The following is a 27,219-nucleotide window of genomic DNA, read 5'->3' as shown; positions in this document are numbered from 1 at the left end:
TTTAATATAAGTTAAATTTCAATTTTTAAAAAATTTTCATTTTAAAAAATCCTTTGCTTTTTTTTCCTCAAAATTTCTCTTACTTTTTTTCATTTTATTTCGAAATTTTGAATAGACGGGTCTAAATCAACAAACCTTTGGTTATACTGAGAATTTTTTTTTTATTAAAAGTAATTTAAATTAAGGCTAATGTAAAAATTTTTACTGATACTTTAATGGTATTTTTCATTTATTTAAGAATATTCTCTTTAAAAATTGATCGAAACTGTATAAGTTTAACAGATGATAATGTAAATGAATTCGCAATTATTTTGGACATTTTTTAATGGAAAATCTTTTAATGGATTATTTCTAATTTTATATGGCTCTTTCGAAATATAAATACAAGCGGTGGTATACAAGATTCCAGACTACGTTTTTTAGTCTGACAAATAATATAGATGGTATTTATATATCTCAGATATAGATGATGTTTATAAACGATATTTATTCTTGGTATGTCTGCCCGCCCATCTATTTTTTACAGTGATAGCGCAAGACTTAAAATTAAAAATACTGTAAAAACTAATTAACTTACAATTGTAATTATTGTAAATTGCGAGTAATCGACACTGTGTTTTGAATAGTTGCTGTACAATATCAAAAATTATTTTGTTGTATTTGTGATACTATAGTCTTTTAGCTTTGAGCAAGCAAGTTTAATAATTTGGCCAATTCATATTTGTAAAAGATTTTGTCGAACATGTTTGAGCTCTTATGATATCAGTCATAAAATTTCTATCACTATTAAAACTAAATTTTAAACATATCACGCCATATATAATGTGAGCTACTTAATAAATGATTTTTAACTATTTAGAAATATTTTAGGCTAGATTGCATAAATTTAAATTGAAATTCTATAGAATTTCATAGAATCAAGAGTTCGTGTAAATATCACAGAATTGACACGGGTCACTTTTCTTATTTTTGTTTTTCTGTTTTAAGTTGTAAATCTTAAAATTCATGGAAAACTTTATTAGCCATTTTACGTGGATTGTTTTAGATTTTCATTTTTTTTAAGTGAATTATAGCTTAAAATTTCAATTCCATGTATTAATTTTAATAGATTTTTTTTTTGAATTTAATTCTATGGAGAGAAAAGTTTTTTTTGTTTCTTTATCAACCTTTTGCTGAAATTTTTTGGCAGACCCAATATTTATTGCTAATTAATTTCTTAGAAGGAAAAAAATTTAGGATCTTAGTATTAGTATAATGCAGAAGAGCTTCTTCAAAAAGAGTTATTTTAACTATTATCATCTTGTTCTTTCCCGAGAGATCTTCTTATTTCATTGAATGAATAACAAATAGCTATAACATAAAATTTAGAACCAGATTTCTTTAAAAATATGGTAGATAAGTGGAAAAAAAAATAGAAAAATTTAATTCTTGAGAAAAACCATTTACTGGTCTCTAGACTAAAATTTTTGCACATCTACATCAGTTCATCAGACCCACAAAGCAAAATTCGAATTTACATTAAATTCTTGTTTACATCAAAATTTATGAGCATTCAACAATAAGTATTTTAAGTGAAATGAAAACATGGGAATTTTATTTTTTTTTCATTGGTTTCTTAATTCGAAAAGAATAATTTTATTTTTAAAATTGGAAAAATTATTTTTGTACAATTTCAAAATCAACCTTAAAAATCATTTTAATTAGATTTATTTTCCATGGAATTTCATTCATAAGTGGTTAGAATCTAGAAAAGTTTATAAATTGTTTGGCAAACTAAGAAAAATCCAATATGACACTATGAATAATAAAAAAATAATAAACTTTTATAATAAAATTTTCATATAAATTATTTAATTTATTTATTATATATAATTCAATTGTTTCTCAATATTTTAAAGTTTTCAAGTTGTTAAAGAGGAAGGGGGATTCAATTAATCTCAATGGCATCTGAACGTTAAAAAGTAAAAAAAAGAAAAAAATAAATTATTTATTTTTCCTGGGTTTCATTGTGAGGAAAGTAAATATAATAATCTCGCTCCCAAAAGATAAAACATGTAGTTTTACAATCAGTTTTATATTCAACTTGATTCTTTAAAGCCTAAAGGTTTTTTCCTGTTAAATTTGAATATACTATTAATTTTTTTTTATATTAAATAAAATTTTGTAATCAAATCTCATATCCAACTAATAAAATTTCGAAAATTTTCTCAAATTTTAATATTATTGTTCTTAATAAAAATCATTTTAGAAATTAGAATTAATAAATTTTATTCCTTGCATTAGATTGTTGCATAATTACCTTTTACATTCTTTTCGTATCCTTGAATACTTTCCTGATTTTTATTTTGAAAAAGTTGGAAAAATAACTTCTATTTAATCTCTATGTTTGATTATATAGAATCTATTATGTTATATTTATGTAATAAGTATACACATTAATGTAGTTATGGGTACAAATGTTACGTAATGGTATAATAATTAATTAAATGGAAGTCATAAAATACTAATAAAAAAATTTATTAAATAAAAATTGTTAACTAAGGACAATATACAAACTTCACATTCCATTTATAAAAATATCATAAATTTGTACGAAAATATGTTTATTGAATTAGAAATTACAGTAATGCTGTGACTATACTCTTGCTAGTACGAAATCGTACGAGTGGTAGACGAAAAATTTATTTTTACAAAAAGAAGATTTAATGGACTTACCCATTATTAATACCGAATTTCTAAACCGATTTTGTAGTTTAACTCCAAAGTAGGAAAAGAAATTAAAAAGATGAAAGAAATTTCAATGTTTTCCGAAGGAATAGGTTGTTTTCTAAAGGAATCACGTTAGTTCGAGCAAATGTGTATACACGTATAAAAGATCATTCCTGTATCTATAATAAAATTAAATTACTATGAAAAATATTTCATATTTTTTCTATTATTGTAAATTTATGTTAGTTTTACTTTTTTATTCCACTCGTAATTACTTTTATTGAAAAATCATATCTTTTGCTTGTTGCGAAAACGAACATAACTCAAAATTTGCACTTTTTATAAAATATAAATTTAAAATTTCGGAATTAATAATAATATTATTTGTTTTCTCCTTATAGCATTATATTATTATTTATTGTTAAACGGCAATTATCCAGATGGGGCAAATGGCATTTTTGCACTAGAAATAATGATTTCGGTGGCTTACATCTTTATAAATAATTCACAAATTGTATTTTTTGAGTTATGTCATTGTTGTGACAAGAGGTCGATATTATATTTGTACATTTTGTTCTTATTTTACTGATAAAATAATTTTCAGGAATACAATAATTATCTAAATGCTTTTTCCATAGGGAAGTGCAACAAATACTATATAGTCATTGGGATGGAAATAAATGTGCATATTCCTACACACATATAATATTCTTAGTAAGGAACCTGTAAACATTAATTTTTTAATTGGTACTTTGTACTTACTTTTTATTGTGAATTGTAATACATTCTAAATACATATACATATATGTTGTTCGAGATTTTATATAATATGTACAATGTAATGACAAATGCTTGATATTGATACTCAATTAATTCAGTAACACTGACATCAGCAACAGTTTTTCAAGTATTTATTAAATTTTCTTAAATAAATCTGTAATTAAAAAATATAAAGAAAATTTATCATTAGAAAATTTTTTATTTTCAAATTAAATAAAGTAATAATTACAATACATGATTGTTATAATTTAAAGTTCATTTAGTAAAATTAGGGAAGAAAAACTTTCAATTAAATTATCAAATCATTTTAAAGATTGAATTAATTCAGGCTTTTTTAACCTAATTATCATATTTAAAATCACATTCAATGAAATAACAATAACATAATTAAAATTATTTGGATATTTTAAAAACAATATTTATCGATTCTTTTGAAAAAATATCACAAAATGAATAAATTGTGACAAAAATAATTTTAAATACAAATAAAAGATAAAATAAATTCAATAATTTTTACCGTCAAATATTATAATTTATATTGCAATTGTTAAAATTATTTTATATTTTAAATTTTGAATGGAATCACAATATTTATAACATTCTATGTACTTTGTGTATAAAGGCACGAGAGAAAGAGGAGAGAATTGATGCATAATTGATATTTCTAATTAAGTCTAATTAAAAAGTGTATAATTAGTGAATTGGAAAATTCCATTTATTTTTAAATTTCAATTGTAAAGTTGAAACATTCAATTTTTTGTTTTGAATTAATTTTTAATACATGTATAACAATTATGAATTATAGTTTTTAATTAAAAATTCAAATAAAACTTTAGCCGTTTAGTTACAAAATTACAGAGACTTTTAGCAATTCGGGTAGAAATCGCTGTCAAATATTTTATTTGTATGAAAAATTACGAATATTTCTGAAATTGTATCTAAATACCGCTTAGAGTGCTGTCATTGCATGGTCGCGATCATCTAAGACTTATATGGACTCACTCGTGATTTGTTTACAATTCACGAGATTACATTTGTTTACAAGATTTCATTAAAGACTAGAAACTACTATAATCGTGTATTAAATTCAATCAAATATCAGAGATCAAGTGCTTATTTAATTCGCTTCAGAAATCAGGAACAAGAAAAAAGGGCATTTATCATTACAAAATTTTATATTGAATTTATTGTTTATCAACAAACTCAGTTTACAATGAAAATAATTTTTGTAAAAGCATCCTACTTATACGGATTTTTTTCTAAAGAGTATAAAGCGCAATTGATTCAAACTTTTTTGACAAGAAGTACTATTGATAATGTATTAAAATTCCTCGGAATTCCATAGAAATAGGAATTTTAATTGAAATTTTGAAAATTATTTATTAAGCAAAAAAGAGGATTTTACTGTTGTAATTTGCCAAACTCCTTTCTATTGCCAGCTATTACATTTACCTAAAATTGAAATTTTCTTTTAATTGTAAAATTGTGGATACTAATTATAATTATATTGGATACTAAGTAAGAATCTATAAATAAAACATAAATATTTTTGTGCTAACAATAAAAGAATTTCACTGTGAAATGCATGATTTTGTAAATAAATAATATTTTGTTTCCGTGAAATTTTTCAACCATTTTTAATGCAAAAATAATATAAAATTTTCATAAGAAGAATTTTAAGTTTTTGGTGGAAGTGAATTTTTTGATGTTTCATCATTTTTAAAAATAAAATTCAAAAATTTTCAAATATTTGTGGTCCATTAATTCCTAGAAGAATAAGAATAAAAAAAATATTTTTTTTTCCACTTTGCAAGTTTGAATAAAATGTTAATGATTTTATAATGACTAAGTGATTGTTTTTTTAAGAATTTATTTTGTTTAAGCTATGTGTGCATAATTATGTAGATTTTTAAAAGGAAATTAAAATTTTATGCAACAATTTTTTTTTTGTAGATTATGCATGAAATGATTTCACAAAAGGTAGAACAGTATTATCGTGAAACTCCTGCACAAAAATTATTTGAATTTTAATATTGCTTGAATTTATTTTAGTTTTAATATAATATCATTGTTATTTTAAATATTAATTTATACGTTTCATTGAAGCATTTCCAACATTTTAACAAATGAATTCAAATTAAGAACAAATATTTTTTCAATTTCATAACATCCAAACAAGTGTTTTGTAAAGGTTAACAAAAGTTGAATTGGATTTATATAACAATATTTACCTAAGTAATAGATTCGCTTGAACAGACCGGTGGACAAAGATATTTCTGAATCAATTCAGAATTCGATGCTGACCTAGAATATACAATATTTTATGCTAAAAAATAAATATTTAGCTGCCCACGGATGTTTTCAATACACTTCTCCATTTACTTTCCATGTTATATAGTCTTTATATGGGAATAAATTTGTATTCTCTTCAGACATACTGAAATAAATAAATAAATAAGTAAATACTTCCGGCGGAAATACATATTGCTAACATTGCGTCCAGGTTGCGGTCAGACTCAGCTCATTGTTGATAAGGAATTTCTTTGTCGAGCTCTCCTCTCGTGGCCAGTCCCTCCGGCTTTATTCACCTATGCTTCTAAGGATTGGGATAGGGATGGTGCTGAAGTTTTCTCCTTGTTACATGGGGTATCTGCATTGTATTGGCTCCCTAACGAGTCTAATGCTGTCACAAGCTGGCGGAAGTGTGCGCTCTCTATATTGTCACGCTTTTGGGTGCAACATATATATAGACAATAGATAATTATATGTCGATGGCAGCTGAATAGTCTTGTCTACATGCGGGACGGAGAAAAAGTGTAGAAAAAATACCACTTTAGGAAATAGGATGGTCTCTCTTTCATTATCTATGCAAGATCCTGGGCGGCGTCAGACTGGTCATACAAGAACCGTGTGGCCACCTTGTAATAGTGCGGTCAGTGACGACATGTAGGTCACGGAGTAGTGGTAGTAAAACAGCACATTGGCACTAACTGGGGTGTTTAACTTTGGCATTTATTCTTTTCCAGACTTATGTCTTTATATCATGTTAGGTTTGACATTTATATCATGTTAGGTATTATGTAAATAGCATTATTGTATGGCTTGTTCTTATAATGTATTTCCGATGAAAAGTGATTGAAGCAAAAGGAATTTATTGTTAATTTTTTGAATAATTGCGGATTGTATATATTTATAATGTATAATATTTATCGCTATAAATGATATGTTGCAGGCAGACGTATTGGTTTTACCTTTATTTCTATGAATTTGGTGTAATCATTTCATTCATTAGAATTTCAATTCATGTGCCAATAGATAAATTTGTTCCAAAATAATACGTTCCCATTTTTCTTTTTTTTCTAAATAATTTTTGTTAATAATTATTTAGAGTATACTTATCGTATATTCTAATAAATTGATGTTTATCTAATAAATTATTTAATAATAAATAGGTGAATAATATTTTCAAACAACAAAATGAATGGGTTTTAATATTTTTTCCCAAGTTTTTTGTTTTTTTTTTTTTAACAATAACTTAATTGAATATTTCGGGATTTTTCTATGATTTCCTTTATTATATTACGTATACTGACAATACTTTGTGTGTTACGCATCACATTTGTTTACATAAGTTGCATATATTCGTACAGTCTCAGGAGACTGTTCAATAGTTTGATATATTATTTTTATTAGATCTTGGTATTGGTATTGATTTATTAAATTATGTACATTTAAAAGAAAACCGACGAATTAATCAAGTAAATTAATTTTTGCAAATTAATACGTTATAGGTAATAAATTCTGGATTTAATGTTACTGAATAAAAGCGCTTTAATGGAGATATGAAATCAAAAATTATTATTATTTTAATCAATCAAAAATAAATTCTTTGTTTGCCGTAGATCGCATAGTTAATTTTTAAATGCGCAAAAAAAATTGTGTGAAAAATAAACTAAAATACACATTATTGCATATCTGTCGGGGTATAAAAATCATTGCATATCTGTAGGGGTAATTAAGTAGACGAATCGTGTGAGTTAATTTTTAGTATTATTTTCAATTATAAATTAATTTAAATAAAAACCATTTAATTAGGTTAAATTACTTTTCATTTAATGCTGCACGATTTATTATAAATTATTGGAAAACAACTTTATTTTAATCTTATGTCTTGTTTATATCCTGAATTCCTAAAATACTAATACATTAAAATGAAATATTGTAATTTGGCATGGCTATTAGATAATTATATATTTTATAATCTCAAATATAATGTTTGGGAGCTATTTTACAATGTGGAAATTTCTTAAGTACAATACGTTCATTTTTCACCGAAAAAAATTATTATTCTAAAATTATTTATATGATTCACAAAAAGTTGAATGAAAATTTTTCAGTTTTGTATTGTACTTGTTCAAATTTTAATTAAATAAAATTTAATTTTACATATTTGGTTTTATTTTTTTAAAGTAAGTAGAATAAGTTATTTTAGAAAAATTTTGATTTCATTGATAATATTTTAATTAAAAATTTTAATTAATAAATTTTACTTTATAATTTTAAAATAACTTTCAAATTTTTCCTCAACATCTCAATTGCACAATTTCTATTTCTAACAAAAGAAACAACTTCAAATTATTCGAAAATATACAAAAAAAATATTATGAACAAATTTCTTTCAATATTGTAAATATTTAAAAATTGTTTTTAAAATTTATATTCAAATTTTTTGAAATTAAATTTAAAATAAATAAAAATAAAATCTTTAAAAAAAAATAGTATTTTTGAATTAGCTGTTAATGGCCAAATTTCTTAAAATTTAAAATTAAGTTAGAAAATTTTTTTGATAAAATTTTAAATAAACTTTTGATTAGTATGAAACTGTGTGTTCTATTTACATATACACATCAAGATTTACACACACGCTCGGTTCTAACTTTTTTGGCGTCCTACGCGATTTCCAAAATTTTGCGCCTCTATATAACGCATAATAAATCACTTTCGTATAACTTTATCATGATGAATGCAAGATTTGCCGGAGAATTAAAGCCTGAAATTAAACTAAAGAAAATTTAGTTATTTTTTCAAATTTACAATGGGGCCCCGTTGCAAATACTTACCTTGCATATATGATAGATCCATATATATACAAATAATATGTGGGATCCATACACGTATATTTTAAAATATACTTTTCAATAAGGCTTGAAAAAGTTTGAGTTGTAGAAAAATATACAAAAAATGATATAAAAGGGAAAAGTTTATTTTTCATTAATTGTTCTAAACATTTTTACAAAGTATCCATAATAACCTAATAAAAAAATAAAAAATAGGCTACAGTAGAATCTGGTTAATATCACACCAAAAAATGCAGAGAATTTAGTGATGTTAATTCTGAAAATTGTGAAAATAAACAAGATTCGTACGATAACTAATTCTTTCGTTGTTTTTTTTTCCTCATGAATGAAATCAATAACATAATTTAACTTTTGAACGACCTACTTTAAATGAAGTTAAACGTTTTTAAAATCGAGAATCGAATGTAAATGTATATAGAAATTTTTATGTCCTGACGTTTATTTGAAAATAAGCGGGTTGTGATGCTTTCTGATACAATTTTACGAGAATTGTACTGCTTACATACATATACATGTATGTACAAATAGATTCACATATATTACGATTCTTGTATATTAGGAAACTACAGCCAAATTTTTTTTAGAAATAAACAAAAAATTATACTAAAAATACACTAAGTAGATTTTGTTGTTCTTAATATTTTCATTCCAAAATTATTTTTAAGATTTACAAAATAAATTAATGATTTTTATAACTCAACTATTTTTAGATGTAAATTTGAATCATATTACTGTTTATAAGGTATCATAAATTTTGTATGTGTAAAAACCAATAAAAAGAAAAACATATTGATGTGGTCAACACACGTTTGAACGATTATATGCATTGAATGTTCCTACATAATAAAAGTGCTCTAAATAATTTATTTTATTAGTTTAGCGAAAGTGTTATACAAGACTTTGAAAATATTCCTGAAACACTTATTTCATACTTTAAGAATACTAATAATCTTTCAGTTCAAATGCTCACGTAGCTCCGTAAATAAATCGTTAGTTCCGTAGCTACGTAGGTAATTTATTGTAGCACAGGAGCAGTTGCTGAAATCACCTCTAAAGGGGTATGCCACCTCTAAAATAAATAAAGATCTAAATTTTCATGAAAATCGGACGATATTAGAATTACGAGTGTACAATCAGGCAGTCAGGCAACTGGCAGATGTCTTTCTAATATAACAGTTTAGTTTCGTTTCCCTAGTGAATATACAGGGAAATTGATTTCGGTTCAAAATTCGGCATGGTGTGATATTTGTTGCCATTCCACTACTTCTCTTACTGTATATACAATTCGGGCGATAAAAAAGATATTTTTAACATCAATTTGATGAAAGTATAACAAATGAACGTGGGTGTAATTAAATACATACATAATACGATATATATACATAATTTATTATACAATGTATCTTTTTTTTTTTTGGAATTATCGCATATTGTGTGTTTGTGAAAACGGTTTTCATTAAAAACCAAAATGTCTGATCTTGAATAAATATCAAAATAGAAGAGAATTTTTGACCTTCATGTTGAATTCCAGGTGCAAAAAATATAAAATTACAATGAATTGGTTTTTTATTAATAAGCCTGTAAGTTCATATATTCATTTATAGTATACATACATACATAAATACAAAGTCTATTATAAAATGTTATTAAAATTGTTTATTTAGAAAAGAAGAAGAAAAGTAGCTTTGTTCTGTTTTATATAAATATTAAAATTCATTTTAATTGTATATAAAAGAATTTTCTCTTTTTTAAAAAATAATTTTCTGAAAATATATTTCAGATCATTTAGATTCACTTTTAAAAATAACATAAGAAAATATTTACATAGAAAGAGGAGATACTTTTGGAAATTATGAAAAATATGTAAAAAGTAGCAAATTTTTTCAAAAACTTTTAATTGAAATTTTAAATTTAATTTGATTATTCGGATTGATTATTTATATTGATTTACAAAACTCAAGTCTATATTAATAAAACTTCTACACGGTTTAGGATGAACTCCTATATCGGAACACTATTTTTGTAGCAGCAATTTATGTTGCGCTTCCTCTTAAAATTTGAAAAATGTATCAATGTTTGACAACCTGTGTTGTGGCAGAAATCACAAGTCGAATTTTAACTGTTAACATTTTATATTATATAAAAAGTTCTATGATAAGCTCCTCAAAGAATGTAAAATGTATTGCAATTATCTACATATTCTGCACTATAAATTATACAGGGAATGGCAAACCAAATTCCAAAATATATAGTTTGTAGCTGAGAAATATAAAATGAGCCGAATGAATCTAATTCGAAACTTGGAGTTTATAAAAAGCATTGAGATTTTTTTAGGCCTGGCATTCAAAACGATGTTTAAACAATACAAAATTGAAAGTTTTGTCACAATTTCTGCTTACACAATATAGAAGGCGATACTTCACCGCTAAAGTGCGCACTCTAGTTTTAAATGTGTAAATTCACCAAATTTTTAATTTTAGTTTATTTTTTTTTCGGCTAAGAAACTGTAATTAAAAAAAATTTTTGCTTGTTCAAATTTTAAACAGTTTGTGTAAATCAACGACGAACTAAGGAAATACAGACAATGAATATCGTAAAATGTATTTCTATAATCAACTCATATTAAGCGTCAAAGGACGAGAATTTCTATTTTTAAATGAAAAGAAGGAAAAAAATGAATGAAATAAAAATAATTTTAAAAGGAGTCTACTTTTATAATTTAATACTGAAACTTAATGTTTGTAAGGGTCTGCGTATACTATGATGATTTTTTATGATTATAGTCTGATAAGAATTTATGTTATAAGATTTAAGTATTAAAAACTTTTTCGTATTACAATATCTTATTTTATTTAATATTATTATATAATAAATTACTTTACAAATGTTGTTATCTTTCCCCCATATAATACGATAATAAGCAATAAAACAAATACTCATTATGTATAATTTTATATTGAATTCATTACGGTATTATCGATGACCTAAATCAAATATCATTTATTATTGAAATTTTTTTCTATTATTGTAAATGAAATGTCACAATGAATAGTTATAGGAATTTCTAATTAATATTATTCCTTGTAAATTGAAATTGCCATTTTATTTTCATTATTATAGCAATATATACATTCGTACGAATAACTAATTATACAAAAATTACCAATAAAATGAAATTTAATCAATAATTGCACCTTATACAACTCTTTTATAAAGGTTTTATCGCATTTAGACCTTAATTTTTATATGGAATTTTAATTTATTCTAGTGTATAATTTGTAGAATGAAATTTGAATAATGTGTTTAGGCGAAAATTGTTCAGTTTTTCGAAAAATTAATATTTCAATTTCTTTGAATTTCTAATTAAAATGGAAAATGTTTTTAAAAATTTTACAATAGGTTTGTTAAAGTAAACCATTTACGTTGTTAAATTGGAAAAATCGTAAAATTATAACTTTATATTTCAGTTTTAAATTTTAAAATCAAATATAAGTGCGGTCTATAATTGTCTGAATATGCCTAAAGGGTGGTTCATTAATAGATACTTTAAAATATTATATCATTTAAAGGGCAAATAAAAAGTTTGTTTGATACCATTTGTGAAAAACAGAAATGTGCTGAAAATTTCAATTTTAAGTAAGGCACAAGTTTCGAACAAATAGTTTTTAAAAAGGTTTCAAAATTAGATGTCATCCTATTTTACCATTTATGTAACTTTCATAAGAAAAACGTTCCAACTTGAAAAAATCATGATATTGGTTCTGATATTTGTTTACAGTACAGGATACTCATCCTATCGGTGTGTAGATTTTTATACTGTTATTTTTAAGTTACAATTATTTCCGTTATATATGAATCTAGTCTCAAAATTCATAACAAATTCAATGTTGCATATTTTCCGATGTTGTATTTAGAAATACTACAAAGCCTATCATAAATTTTTTATTTTCTGTTAAAAATTAATAATTTTTTTTAAGATATTCTCTTTGGAACAAAAATTTTTAAAAGTACTGTTAATTTAATAATTCTTTATTTTGTTATTAAATTGCTCCCACAGCAAATAACTACTCATATTGTTTAGAAATAAAACTAAAAATAGAATTCATTATATTTGAAATTCCTTATTATTTCTGAATGTAAAATAAAATGCTTTTTTCTAAATTTTCATTCAATTTTTCGGAAAAAACATGCAATTTTTAAAACTTTATTCGTCTACAATATTTATTTATGATTAGAAGGGATCATTGGTATTTTATGACTCTTCTTTCTTACTTAAGCTTTCTTTTTATTTTCTATTCATAATTTCAACAAAAAATATTTCAAACCTAAAAAAAATATCCTTAAAAAATTGATATCATTGATTGATCCAAGTACTTTAATAAAATAATTCATTCAGAATGCGAATTGTAATACTGTAGTAAAAGTTGTAATTATATTTTTATTATTGATAAAGTTTCTTTACAAAATAAACTCATTTTCATTTACCTCAAAAAAACAAAATGAATAAATCATCAGGGTTTTTCTAGTATCTTTTATTATAGACTGCTGTATAGTTTTTGAAATAGATGTGTACAACTTCTAAACATATTAAACGACATCGAAACCATTTGTATTTTATATAGAAATTTTTAGATTTTATTTTATATTTGAAATAAATAATTTTGATATAAATTGATCTCAGGAGTCTATTTTGATTTTACCTTTAAAACAGATAAAGACATTTAATTTATATTCATGTTGTTAAACTATGGGGCACACATATGTATGTACTCGTATATATTTAGAGGATAAAATTGATGAGGGTAACAAAGTTTAAACAGACATAAACTCCATAAAAATGTTGAATCAAATTGAAGTTTTTATATTGAATAAAAATTAATTTTTGAAGTACTAAATCATGATAATAAATTATTCTGTGTAACTATCTATATAATTTGAGGAGTTTCTGGGCATAATTCAATTTAATATTTAGAAATTAATGTTGCAATCATGCAATTTATGCACATCTCTACCATTTAGGATCAATTTATTGACTTTGAAATGTAAGATATCAAATGTGTATTTAGGTATGTGTTGTATGTTCATTATTCAATTTTATTAATGGTGACAATATTCTTTACCAATTTATAGGCTACAATGTTAGGACTTCAGACTAAATAAATTCTAAATTTTTAAATTTTACGGAATTTGTAACTTGCATTTAAGAGAAAAAGTTTAAAATTTGAGGGTGATGTTCCGAAACCCTAAGGTATTATGTACGAGATTTTTTTCTAAAAATTACATTTTTCTTAAATTCAAACTTGAATTTCTAATTAATTACTTTAAAAAATGGAAAATTGTTGAAAACTTTCAAATTGAAATGAATTAAGTTGAAATTGAAATGAAATGGAAGCAATTAAAATATAACAAATGAAAAACAAAATTATATTCAAATGTAACCTGTGTATAGTGGGGCTTTAAAGTTTCTATATGTACAATAATTGAGAAAAAAAAACAGCAAAAATCATTTATGTTTCGAAAAACTCTAATTAGAAACAGTACCTTTGAAATATTTCAAAGCAAATAGTCTTTTAATATTAGGTCTATATACAACACACATCTATAATATTAATGAAATATTATACACACACATACATATCTGTATTCGTATAATATTCACAAAATTCATTAAATACATATACAACGCAAAAATTTTGAGAAATCTTTTGATTAGACCTTTATAAAGAAAAAATGTCCTTTCCGTATATTTTTCCAATGAATTCTATTATTAATGTTGAATTAAAGTATGTATACTTTTTAATTATCTTGCAGGGATAATTACAATATATATTGCAGATAACCATACTGCGAATAACCAGTAGGGATAACCAGTAGGGTTAAATAATAACAATCTGGTATTATTTAAGTCTATATGGTACAATTTCATTATTCAGTACAAAAAATATTGTAGGAAGTATACATACATATGTACATACAGTTACATATACATATGCATTGCAAAACAAAATTATTTATGTTTGCAAAAATTTAATATTTTTTTTTGTTTTGTTAAAATCATAATACGAGCAGTTGGAAGTATAGATGAAGTTTTTGAGTTCAAGGATAAAATATGAGAAAGAACTTCCATGTATACAAAAAATCTTTTGTAAAAAAATAAATCTATTTTAATAGTATACCATATAATAATGACATAAACATATATACGTATGCATGTATGTATGCAAGATAAAATCATCAACTTTATGATGCTCTCTGGAAAAATGTTTGTCTTTAAAAAGCATATGAGTTTGAAAAATATTTAAAATTTTTATTTTAATTTTTCTTCTTTATTTCAAAAATTTAATACATACGTACACACATGTATTTAAAAAAAATGGCAAATTGTTTAAAGAACAATAAAATAATAAAATATAAAAACAATTTTTAATTTGTCAAAAATAATTTTTTAAGAGATAATATAGAACGTCATTCCTTCTTAATGTTCATATAATTGTTTTGGGCGACAATATGATATTGTCACATATTTTAAAGAATCCATACATATGTATGTATGTGTGTGTTTACAGTAAAAAAATTTAATAAATTTCTACAAAATTTGAAAAACTTTAAAATCAACATGACGGATAAAAAATTATTTTTGACAATCGTAAGCTATTAATTAATAATTTGTTGTTTTGCAATAATGATTTTTTTAAAATTTACAGCTATAATTGTTCCAAAAATTATAATGTCAGGGCCAGAACGAAAACTGTCAGCCGAAAACTGTTGTAGATATGAGGCAAAAACAATGATGGTTACGGAACAAGAAGAAATAATGTAAGTTAAGTTTATATTTAATGTTGTATTTTATGATATTTAAATGAATTATATTATAATTTTAGAGAACTGATCAACAAATGGCATAATATCCACACAAAATTTTTGCTGAACAAGCAGTTAAAATTCCATGACAAACCTTTTTTTTTTATGGAAGACGAAAACAAATATGTTTTGCGGCAGTAACTTTAATTAACATGAAATGTATACGCGCATACTTTAGAAAATAGTTTTTGATTTCGATACTTTGGTTTCAATAAGTGCTTTTATGGGCAATACTAGTATTTTTAGTTCTAACGTATTCTGTAAAGGCTATATTATAAATGCTGCATAACAAGAAATGTACCAAATTTCCAAAATATTTTATACCCCTTGTATGTCAAATACTTTTTGTACTTTAAAACATTTAAATTTTAAAAGCTAAATTTTATTCTTGAGGACATAGTTTCTTTAAAATTCATTAAAACTTTTTTCATTTCAAAATTATTTTTTTTGTCCTTGTGTGTTCATTCCCAAAATAGAAGTGCAAACTTTATGGTAAGAATTCTTAGAAATTCTGTTCAGAAATTTCTTAGTATTACAAACGTTATGATAAGTTTAAGAATATTCGAAGAAAAACATTGTTTGGTGAAGGGATGTGAAAGTATTAGAACAAGTGACAGACACTTCTTCTTTTTCTTGGACGAAAATTTTAAGAAAAAAAATAATATAAATAAAAGATAAAAGGCACTTATGGTGTAGAAAAAAAAAGTCATCATAAAATATGAAGATAAGCGATTTAAGAAATAAGGAAGGATTTTTCAAGAAAAATTACTTAAATTTCCATTTAGGACTATGTTTTAAGTTTGTTTTTTCTTGATTTGATTGCTTTGCAAGTGACAAATGCGATTTTAAACAGCTAAGTGTTCGTTAATAAATTATAATGGTATCTACTTTAATTTAAGTAAAAATTTTTAGGAAATTAAAATTAAAATGAGTGAAATTTAGACCATGCCGTCTTGAACTGAATGAAGATTTATGAATGTTTTAAATTAGTTTGCTTTTTGTTTAATGTATAAAATTCCGGTATATGAACATGCAGTCCTGGAGGATTAATTTAAGTTAATGTAAAATTAACAAAATCAAATCAAAACCTTTATCATTATTTTTATGCAATCTTGCAAAATATTTTTGTATAAAACTTATAAATAAAACAATTTTATTTGTGTTTTAGGAAGTACTGGAATAAAATACGGACTTTTTTGGACCTACCTAGCCGAAAATGATATAGCAGTCAGTCACTGAAAAATCAACAGAAGAATATGGTCTGTAGTCTTCTTTCTTTTCCAAAATTTAGTTTTACTTAGCACTATAAAAACGTAGATTGTAATTAGATTTAAGCACAATTTTTAAAGAATATAAAAATTTATAAATCGTCCGATGTGATAGTTATAGTTACACATTTTTATACACAAGCAATGTTATTTTCATTAAAGTTTTAGTTAAATTTTTGTATAATTCTAATAACTTAAACTTTTCAATTAAAATGTTTAGGAAACTATTTAAATAAATTCATGTGAGCAAGCTGAAAAAAAAACATAAAAGTGAAAATTACGAATACAAATGCAATTTATAAAATCTTATTAACCTAGTAAAGTTTTTTTTACAACTGAATTTAATAGTTTGAATTTAATTTAAATACGTTATACGAAAGAGTACAAAAAAAAACGAAGCAATTTCCGCGAATTGTTTCTTTATCCTCTAAAACTCACATGTTTTCAATTTAACTTCAAAATTAGCATGGCAAGAAAACTTATTGTAAAACATTCCCGCATAAATTATCAAAATCCCATATGTTCTGTAAAAATAAATTTAGTGGTTTAAGTTCAAATTAGCAATGTTAGAATTAGGGAAATTTTAATTTCAAAAAGAGTCTTAGATCTTAAATGTATGTTAATTCGATTTAATTGCTTTTAATTACATATATTTTAATATGGGCGTATAAAGTAACCTTCTATTAAAAATAAGTTGTCTCTTAATGACTTATCAAAAATATCAAAATTATTCCTCATTTTTATAACGGCATGCTACAATTATAATTGAATTGTTGTCCAAAACTTTTAATATTCATAATCCTATTAGAGCTTTTCACCTAAAAATCAAAAAAATGTGTTTAAAATCAAAGTTTTTCTTCAGTTAAATATTGAGATTTCATTAAGTTATTAAAATAAAGTCAACTGAATTGTCAAGTGAATTGTAATTTTTATAAATGTTTCTCATTTTGTTTAACCGTTTTGAAGTATCTAATTAAAATGTCGTAAAACTTTGTACGAAATAATTAATAAATTAAAGTGAATTTATCGTTACTTTAATTTTTTATAGGAGATTGTTATCATGTTCATTTATAAAAATTTGTAAAACTTTATCAGAATTAATGGGAATTAATTAAGCAAAGTTTTACATAAAATAAAGTTTAAAACTGTAGGTAAACAGATAATAACTTTTAAAAGTTTTTTCCAAAGATGTGAAATTCTTTACAGCACATTTAATTCAGGAAAATGTTATAATGATGAAAGAGATATTAGATTTAATATTGGGTAAAGGTGTTGTAACAGCACGACGTTTATGGTGGAATTCTTATATTTCTTCGATTTTTTTTATAAATATGTTGAAAATATTATAATGAAAGCGTGTGTATATTTTAGTTTTAGTTTACTATTCCCTTTTACTTTCCGTACATACGGTGCTTAAGTCCTTGAAAAATATGGTCATTGATTTGGTAGAAAAAAATAATTTTACATTCATTCCATTTTAAAATTATAAAAAAGTTTAATTGAGACAAGTTACTTTAAAGATAATTTTCAGATACAACGAGAAGTTTAGGTGTGTTATAAAATATGTATAAAGAAAGAGCAAAAAATCGAAATTTGTTTTTATAATTTTTTTTTTTAATACAATTTTAAAGCAGTCTTTATTTACGTGAAATTTTGGAAGGTTACGTACACACTTTTACAATAAATTTTATTTTAACATGCAATACACTTACAGACTTACCGAAAGTTGTTAAAGTTGCCATTTAAAATATCAGTTAATATGCAATTTTTCAGCAGTCATATGCAGTTATTAATTAAATTAAAAAGTTGGTGTTAATTAATTATGAAATTAATGCTAATTGGAGTTAAATTGCAATTATGTGATTTGTATTAAAAATTTTAAAATCTTATGATTACTTCTATTTACGCAAACTTATTAAATTATTATTAATAAAATAAGATATTCATAAAGACACTAGGTATATAAACAGCCAAAATATTTTTATGTATAATGATTCACGGCATTCACTTAACATTCAGGAATTATTAGATAGATAAAAAAGAAAGTAAAATAATTATTTATGTAAAAGTGATTATTAAGATTCTTAGAAAGCCAAAGTTAAACTTTTTAAAAAATTTACTTACGTAGAAGTCATGGTAAGATACACACTTACATTTATACTTCTCATGTAAAAATTAAATTCGTTTTCTAAAAGCACTTCCTCCAGGGGGTTTGTTTTAATATTTTTTAACAATAATAATAATTTATTATAGTATGGTTGACTGTACATAATTGAAATCAAATACTTATGTAAAAAAAAAATAAAATCATCAGTAATTTTAAATTTCCAAAATAAATTTTTTTGACCGTTTACTAAGAAAATTTATCCTTCAAAAAATATTTTTCTTTTTATTTTTTTGTTTTGCTGAAAAACTTTAATCCCTCAAGTGTAAAACTTTTCCTTTGAATATTTCACTTTGATTCATAATGCATTATATTCAAATAAATAAAATTCTAAGTTAATGTCCTTGAATAATATACATACAAATTAAATTTATAGGATAATTTTTTTTTTTGTATAATTTAAGTGCCTATTAGTTAAAAATTAGAATATTTACCAATTTATCTAAAATAATATTGTAAATTCATGACATTTAAAGTAGAATTTATATTTTCTTTTATGTATATACAAGTACATAAGAATTACGGAAGGTTGAATAAAGGTAAATAAATACCAATAATGAATTATAAGTAGAAAAAGATAAGAAGAAAAAAAATTGGAAATTGGATAATCTCGAATTTAAATGACACATAACATGTCGAAAATAAATTTTATTATTATGTCGAAATTTAGAGATTAAGGGCATAATATAGTCCATGTAAGAAATAAATTCAGTGGTGGAACGAATGCTTCAAATTTGGTAGTTTTGATGAAATTCTTCTTTATTTAATATTGCAGCACAAATGTTAATTATTTCGTGGTGAATTAAACAACAAATTAAATATGAAATATGTGATAGAAATACGACCAGAGCTTAACTTTTTATAAAGTCACCGAAATTTAATATGATAAAGATCAATTTAAATATTAAATTTTATGGGTCACATATCTATATATTAATAAAGTAAACCAAATTATTTTTTCTCCTACAATTATTTCATAATGGAAACAAGAAACATGTACATATGTATGTACGTTTGTCAAAATATTATTCCCATCTGTTTTTGAATTGTTTTCAAATTTGTTTTCAAATTCTGCTTTTATTGTATACAATTTACTTTATTTTTTTTTCATTTATTTATTTTTTTTTTCATTTTTTTTATTTATTTTTCTTTATAGAATAAAATATTTTCAACAAAAATTTCTAAATAATTATGTTAAATTCAAATACGAAAATAGATATGTACGTATATACAATACATACAAGATTTATTTGACATATAAAACAAATGAGCAATCAAATTAGGTTGAGTTCAAGTTTACAGATGTTAAAAGGTAGTTCTTATGTTTTCAGCGGAATTCTGCAATCAAATCTAAAAACTGGAAACAACAGTTCTGAAACCAAAACTTTCCGCTGCAGCAATCTGTTATGACATTTCAAATTCATTGGAAAATTTAATTTTGATATACATAATATGTCGCCACATATTTACATATTCTCACTAATTTCAGTCATAATATTACAAATTTATAAAATTTTCCCAAGAAATTGGAAAAGACTCACAATTTTGTTAAAAAAATTAAAATTTTTTTGAAATTTTTGGGCGGTCTTATATTTAAAATTTTAGTTCTAGTTTTTTATATTATAATGATAGCACAAATTTAATGCTGCAAATATTACTGAAATTCTCTTACAATTTTACAATCACAAATGCGCTACCCCTTGCAGTATAAATACAAAAACGCACTGCATTTGTAGAATTTTATAAGATCTGCAAACTTGAACTAAACATTACAGAGCCATTGAATTATTAAAATTAATAATGATTTATATTCATACAAACAAACATAAATATACTTATATTTTATTTATATATGTATATTAACATTTAAAAAGAATTTGTAATTCATTTTTTATTTACAAATTAAATTTTATTCTATATCATACATACATAATTGAATGTTATAGATTACAATCAATAAGTGGGTCCTTGTAAATTATTCTCATATAAAAAAATATATAAATGTATATGTATATCAATCAAATAAATTGATTTCACATGAATAAACATTAAAAATGTGTAAACAAAATTTTTTTTTTGTAGGCGATAAAATAAACAAATGAACAATATTTAGACCAGTACTGTATTTAAAATTAATTGCATTGATAATAAAATTGTGGCGGAAAACAAGAGGTTTTTAACAGGAATTAATAAGAGACACTTACTTTTATACTTTAAACGTGTTATAAATAAATAGAATTAGATTTTAAAATTAAATTGAAATTTTGGGTTAAAAATCAAATGATATTCTTAGTAAAATTTTATTCATTCTAACTAGTATTCAATGAAAACAAAGTTTTTAAAAATTCTAAATTTGTCATATAAATTTATAATACTAATATAAAAAAGCGAAACGGCTAGACAAGTCGACGTCATTTTTAGTTACAAAAATGTTAAAGGGAAAAACAAAATTGTAAACTATTAGTCAAGATTTTCCTATTTAAAATTGCTCAAATTGCAAGAAACTTTTAATTCATGTTGACTCTTGAGTCGTTTCGAAAAATTGCTCAAATTGCAAGAAACTTTCAATTCTATGTTGACTCTTGAGTCGTTTCGAAAAATAGCACTCGCTCTTAGCTTGTTATCCGATTTCATAACTTAATAATACAGTAGGTTCAACAATGCAAATTTCTATTTTATTGCCAAATATCGGTATATGCTAAGTCAGTACAAAATTCCATTGTTCTATAAAAAATTTCGAAAAATATCTATAAATGTTTTATAATAAGAAAATGTAGCATTTATTATTAAAAACCTCTTTTTAAAATATTTTTTTTATAGTTTTTATAAATTTTTTTCTTCATTTTCTATAAGTAGCTTTATAGCTACAATAATTAAAATGTATTGTAGGTGAAATTAATTTGTTACCTATTTGTTTATAAAATAAAATAAATATTTCGTTTACACGTTTTGCGAATTTTATTTATAAGGTATATATATATGTATAAATAGGTATTTGTGCTTTAATAATGTAAACAAAATTTAAACATAGCATTTAATATAAATTCTATAAACAAAATAATTGGCAGGTCGAAATAAAATCAATTCATTTTATATAAGAATAAATGTATGATACAGCAGAACTCTGATAAAAAGAATTCTAGGAGGATAAATTATTTTTACCATTTATATAGAGAAATTTTGTTACAGAATTCAGGTGAAAATAAGAACATAGTCATGAGATTTATTCCAACAACTCAATAAAATAAAATTAGACATAAATTTTCAGTAAAATCAGCTTCAGCCGAAATTGAGATATAGGAGCTAACAGATATACATACGAGCAAACTGATATCTCGCTAGAAACTAGTTTTGTTGCTCTTCTGAAGTACGAAAAAATTCATTGTAACTGAAATGTCGACAAGCAAAATTTGATACGATGACAATACTTCGCATATTGTTTACGATTTTTTTTTTACCTAAAAATTGCTTTAAAGTTGATCACAAAATTTTTTTTTTTTACAGTTTGTTTCAAAAATTTTAAGATTTTCCCCATTTTGTTTATTTCATCAAAAAAGTAAACAAAATTAAAAAAAAAAAATTTATTAAATTTTTTTGGTTTGAATATTTCAAATTTTCGAGTATAGAAGCTGAAAAGCAACTTTTTAGAAAAAATTCAATTAAATTAATTTTAATATTTTAGACATTTTCATTTGTTTTGAAAATAAATTTGCAAATCCGTACATAAAAATATAAATATATTTGTAGTTATCTAGAAGTAAATTCAAAGTTTGAGACCTGTGAAATAATTGTTGTCTTATAGATGGTTTTAATTTCAATAAGGTATGAAGATTGACCCTATAAACTTATTGTTTTCTACATTTCCTGTTTTACATTACTTAATTTGTGCTTTACATTACTTCGTGTTTAAATTTTTTCAATTTGCTTCTTGTACGTTAAACTCGAAAATATAAAAGGCAATGTCGGCCTCTGTGCCGTACTGGTATCTAAATTAATACTAATATTCCTTACATTTTACCAATGTAACCTAATGTTAAATATCAGTCTCGTCATCTATTGATGTCTCTTTTTGAAGATCATTGCTTCAACATGGGTTCTATGTATATTTTGTTTCCACTATTAGCCTTGGAAAACAATATATGTAATAATGGAAATAGTTCTTGACCTTTGCTTTATTGCTAATTACAAATCTTAATTTTAATCCTTCATTAATTGAAATCCTTCAGGTGTAGTGTACTTATAAGGCATGATTTTTGGATAGATTTTTGGTATATATTTAATCTTATTAAAAAATAATGTGACAACAGTGTCCGAAAGTCCTAAATTGATGCTAACATCTCATGCTGATAATAATTTTAATTTTACCATAATTTCTAAATTTTTCTACATCAAAAATCTTATTTATAATTTAAAAAATTTCAATTTTCTTTGAAAAAATTTTTTAGCAATAAATTGAGTGCCTACAAAAAAGAGAGTATTTTACCGACAGTAAAAAATAAAAACAAAATAAAGTCCAAGTAAATTATTTTATATTTAGGAAATATTAATTAAAAATTTTAATTTTGAGTTCAAAATTAAATTCTACATAACATTATTAAGCGCCCACCTTAGTTTAGAAATCCCTTGGAGTTTTTTTAATTAATTTTTTTTTCGTTTTATAAAATGATAAATACATTTTAATGACAATCTCGGTATGTTTATTTTTAGATATCGCTATACACGTAGGAACTATTTGGACTTGAGTGCTATAATTATTAGTTCGTTTGTAATGTTACGAAATTAAGATAGCGAATGAACATCAATGTAAAATTTCAAATCGACTTAGAGTTATGCATCTGCCAGTATTACCAATAAATGTCGGATAGTGGCGATTTGAAAGCAGGTCTTTTGAAGTTCTACCATCAAAAACGGAATGCTTTTTACAGCAAGCTACAAAAACGTGCTGCTATTGCGGATTTCTATTAGAACTACAGCGAATTCAATTGATATAAAAAAAGCTGCTAAGGCTCTATAGCGATCAAACTTCGCGTAAATTAATAAAAAAATACAACAGTAACAAAACTACTATTTTCATAAAAAACTATTCACATATATGCAATAGTTGTTGCGGTAGTTGTGACTACTAATTTTTAGACAAATAAATTTCACATTTTAAATAACACGTTTCATACGACATTAAAAATAATGTCATCTAAAATTACTGTACAAATGTAACACGAATTCCTGTCTTGATAATGAGTCCTTATATTTTTTTTAGAAACAGTATGATTCCTTATGGTTCCTTTTACAAATCCTATAATTATTTATTCGTACTACTATGAATATAAATTCAGTTTACAACTCTTTCTATTATCGTCTCGTGTTGCTTCTTTTTGTTTTTGGCCTTTTATGTACCTACATAATATACTTTCACACAGAGAAATATTAAAACCAATTTAATCAAAAAAAATGAATTATTAATAGCGAATCCAGTAATTATACATACATATACATTAATATATCACAACAGTATACAGAGATGAATGAAATTTTAAATTGTGTATTGAATTTGTGTCAATACCAATGAAAAAAAAATCAATACCAAAATCATCAAGAGTGGAAAATCCAAGTTTATTTTATTAAGGGTAATTGAAAGGGAGATTGGAAAGTTTGTTTTTCTTGTATCATACTCGTATTAATCAAATTTAAAGCTACAAATATTCAAAATATCATTATAGGTTCTTTTCATTAAAGCGTAATTATGTTCTGATGAAGCTTACACTATATTTTTTTTACTAAAAATTTATTTTAAATTTATATACAATACTTTAGATGCGCTCGGAAAATTTTTGCTTCTTTTGTGAGTGATCTAACACAACAACATCAATTCGCTAATTAAAAATGAATTCTTTACCTTTGTAGAGTCTCTTTATTCACTATAATCAAAAAAGATACTTGGTTGTATTGGTTGATTGATTTACGTTGTCATGAATTAAATCAGGCGCAAATTATTCTAAGGCATTTTGTTAACAACTTTGTCATGAATATTAAATAAAAATTTATAATATTTTCAAATGGAATATTCATAATTTCAGTAGCATTTCCGTTTTCGAAGCAAAAAAAAAACGTTTCAAATTTCTGTGTATTGCGTGATTGGAAATTATAATTTATGCATGTAAATTAAAAAATCATTTGATTTGTGGGTGAGTTTCTTAAAATTAAATTATAAAAATTTATTTATAACAATAAGAAAAGATAAATCGTTAAAATCCTGGTCGCTTGCTGTTTTTTTTTTAAATTGAAAAAAATGCGTGGGAAATGCTTTATTCTGCCTTTTGGAAAATTACTGAAATAATTATTACTTTAAAAATTTAATGAAAATATTAAAGAGTAAATTTGCAGTATGTAAAGTGTGTAAGGAGCAGCTTTTCCTTATGAGTGAATAAAATAAGAAATTTTATAGAGTAGACAAAATTAATTACCATAATTTATTGTACTGAATATTCGATTGATAATAGAGCAACAATATTGAAAGGATTTTTTCCGAATTTATAAAACCCTATTCGGCCCTAATCGAAATAGAATTTATTTTAATGTTAGAAGAATAACTTAACAGTATTTTCTATACATAATAAATGTTTACGTCTGGAAATTTAATTTTTTTTTTGGAAATTGTTAAATTAAATTAAGTATAATTAATTTTGAAAATCTTATGGTACATTATTTTTTAAATAATAATAAAATGTAAATTATTTCCAATGATGGTATTCTTAATTTTCATTTTATATAAACGATTCATTAATTATTGAATAATTTTTATAAAATAATTTAAAGAAAAACAATATTTCCTTTAAACTTATTGTAAGTTCTTTGATTCGGTATATTTATAGTTAAACATTTTTTAATAACTCTTCTGAAGAAAATAATAGATAAAGCTGCATAGCAAAATTTTTTGTTTTATACGGTAGTCTCCAAAATATATACGGCGAGCCGAATTTACTCCTCCAATGCAATTAATGTATTATGTGACATTCATCATGCCGTCTGTTCAGTAATTTAACATAATATAAGATGTATGACTGTATTAAAAGAAAAAAAAGGTGAAAATTTTCGTAATATCATGCTTGCTCATTCAATGTCACTATTGAATTTACGGGCATCACTATTGAATTGCTATATGTTAATCTTTATTAAATTATACATATATATTTATATGGTCACCTTCCAAATACCTATTATTGTTTTTGTTTTAGAAGCCACAATCCCAAAAAGGCTGAGAATCACTGATTTAATAATATAGTAGACAATAATAATAATAATAATAAATCACAATACGATAAGCTTTGAAAGTGTATTCTATTTTGAACGAAATCAATAAATAACACACATTGTAATTAATTCAGACAATTGGAAAAATCAAACTTAATTAAATTAAAAATTTACTGCATTACTGCGGTAAATTATATATATATATATATATATTTTTATTAAATTTATTGGATTCATAAACATATTAGAAAAAAATAAATTACAAAATAATATAAATTAAATATAAAACGAAAGTAGAGTAAAGTTAAGTAATTAACTAAAGAGAACATTAAGAAATCTAAATTAAAAATTATTCAAATTTATACAAAATGGTGTCGTAATAAGCGAGTTTTTTTCACAAAAAAATTTTCTCAAATCTTTAATAATGGTACAGTGGTTTTAACTTAATATTTTGTCAGTATTTTTTCATTCCACTAAAATCAGTATTATACCATTCAAGGAACCAATCATAATTTAATTTATTGAATGGAATATAAATAATTATTAATTTATATTGATTATTAGAGTTAATCGTCTAAGAGTAAGACAATGTTAAAATTGAAAAAACATTATGAGTTTAACGACCCTTATAAATAAATAAAATTCCGTTTGTCCGTGTTTAGTAAAACACAGTAGACGAAGCAAGTCAACTTTTTTTTTAAGATTGCGGAATTGCAGAATACTTGTAATTATTTATCAATGTTTATATGTTTTCTTAAAACAAACAATCTTATAAATTTTTAGAATTTAAAGGTGCCAAATTTTTTTTGATTGAAGGAAAGCACGTTCTCAGCAAGATCTGCTTTCATACAAAATTTTTCAAATTTTTGCCGACAGCAGCGAAAAGCCGGCACAGACGGGCGGATAATGAATGGGCAGATTAAGTTGAACTAATTATAAACACAATTTTTTTTTTTAATTTCTTTTGGAAATTTGCTTAAAAGAAAAATAATTCATTATAAATTTTTTTACATATCCAATTTTAATTAACATTTTATTTTTAAAATTCTTA

The 27,219-nt window shown here is 23.7% G+C and overlaps 1 long non-coding RNA gene across 1 annotated transcript in view; it reads right to left on the bottom strand.

Moving 5' to 3' along the window:
* Positions 1 to 27,219, bottom strand: part of LOC129612250 (uncharacterized) — a 182,710-nt gene that overhangs the window by 38,073 nt on the left and 117,418 nt on the right. The window contains exon 3 of the long non-coding RNA XR_008697216.1: positions 3,472 to 3,643. This is a non-coding gene — a long non-coding RNA (uncharacterized LOC129612250). The remainder of the gene's footprint in view (positions 1 to 3,471; positions 3,644 to 27,219) is intronic.

This window comes from Condylostylus longicornis, unplaced genomic scaffold (genome assembly GCF_029603195.1).
Source record: "Condylostylus longicornis isolate FDR11 unplaced genomic scaffold, ASM2960319v2 ptg000064l, whole genome shotgun sequence".
Lineage (NCBI taxonomy): Eukaryota > Metazoa > Arthropoda > Insecta > Diptera > Dolichopodidae > Condylostylus > Condylostylus longicornis.
The sequence above is the reverse complement of the archived record's forward strand: the minus strand, read 5'-3'. Positions and strand labels throughout refer to the sequence as shown.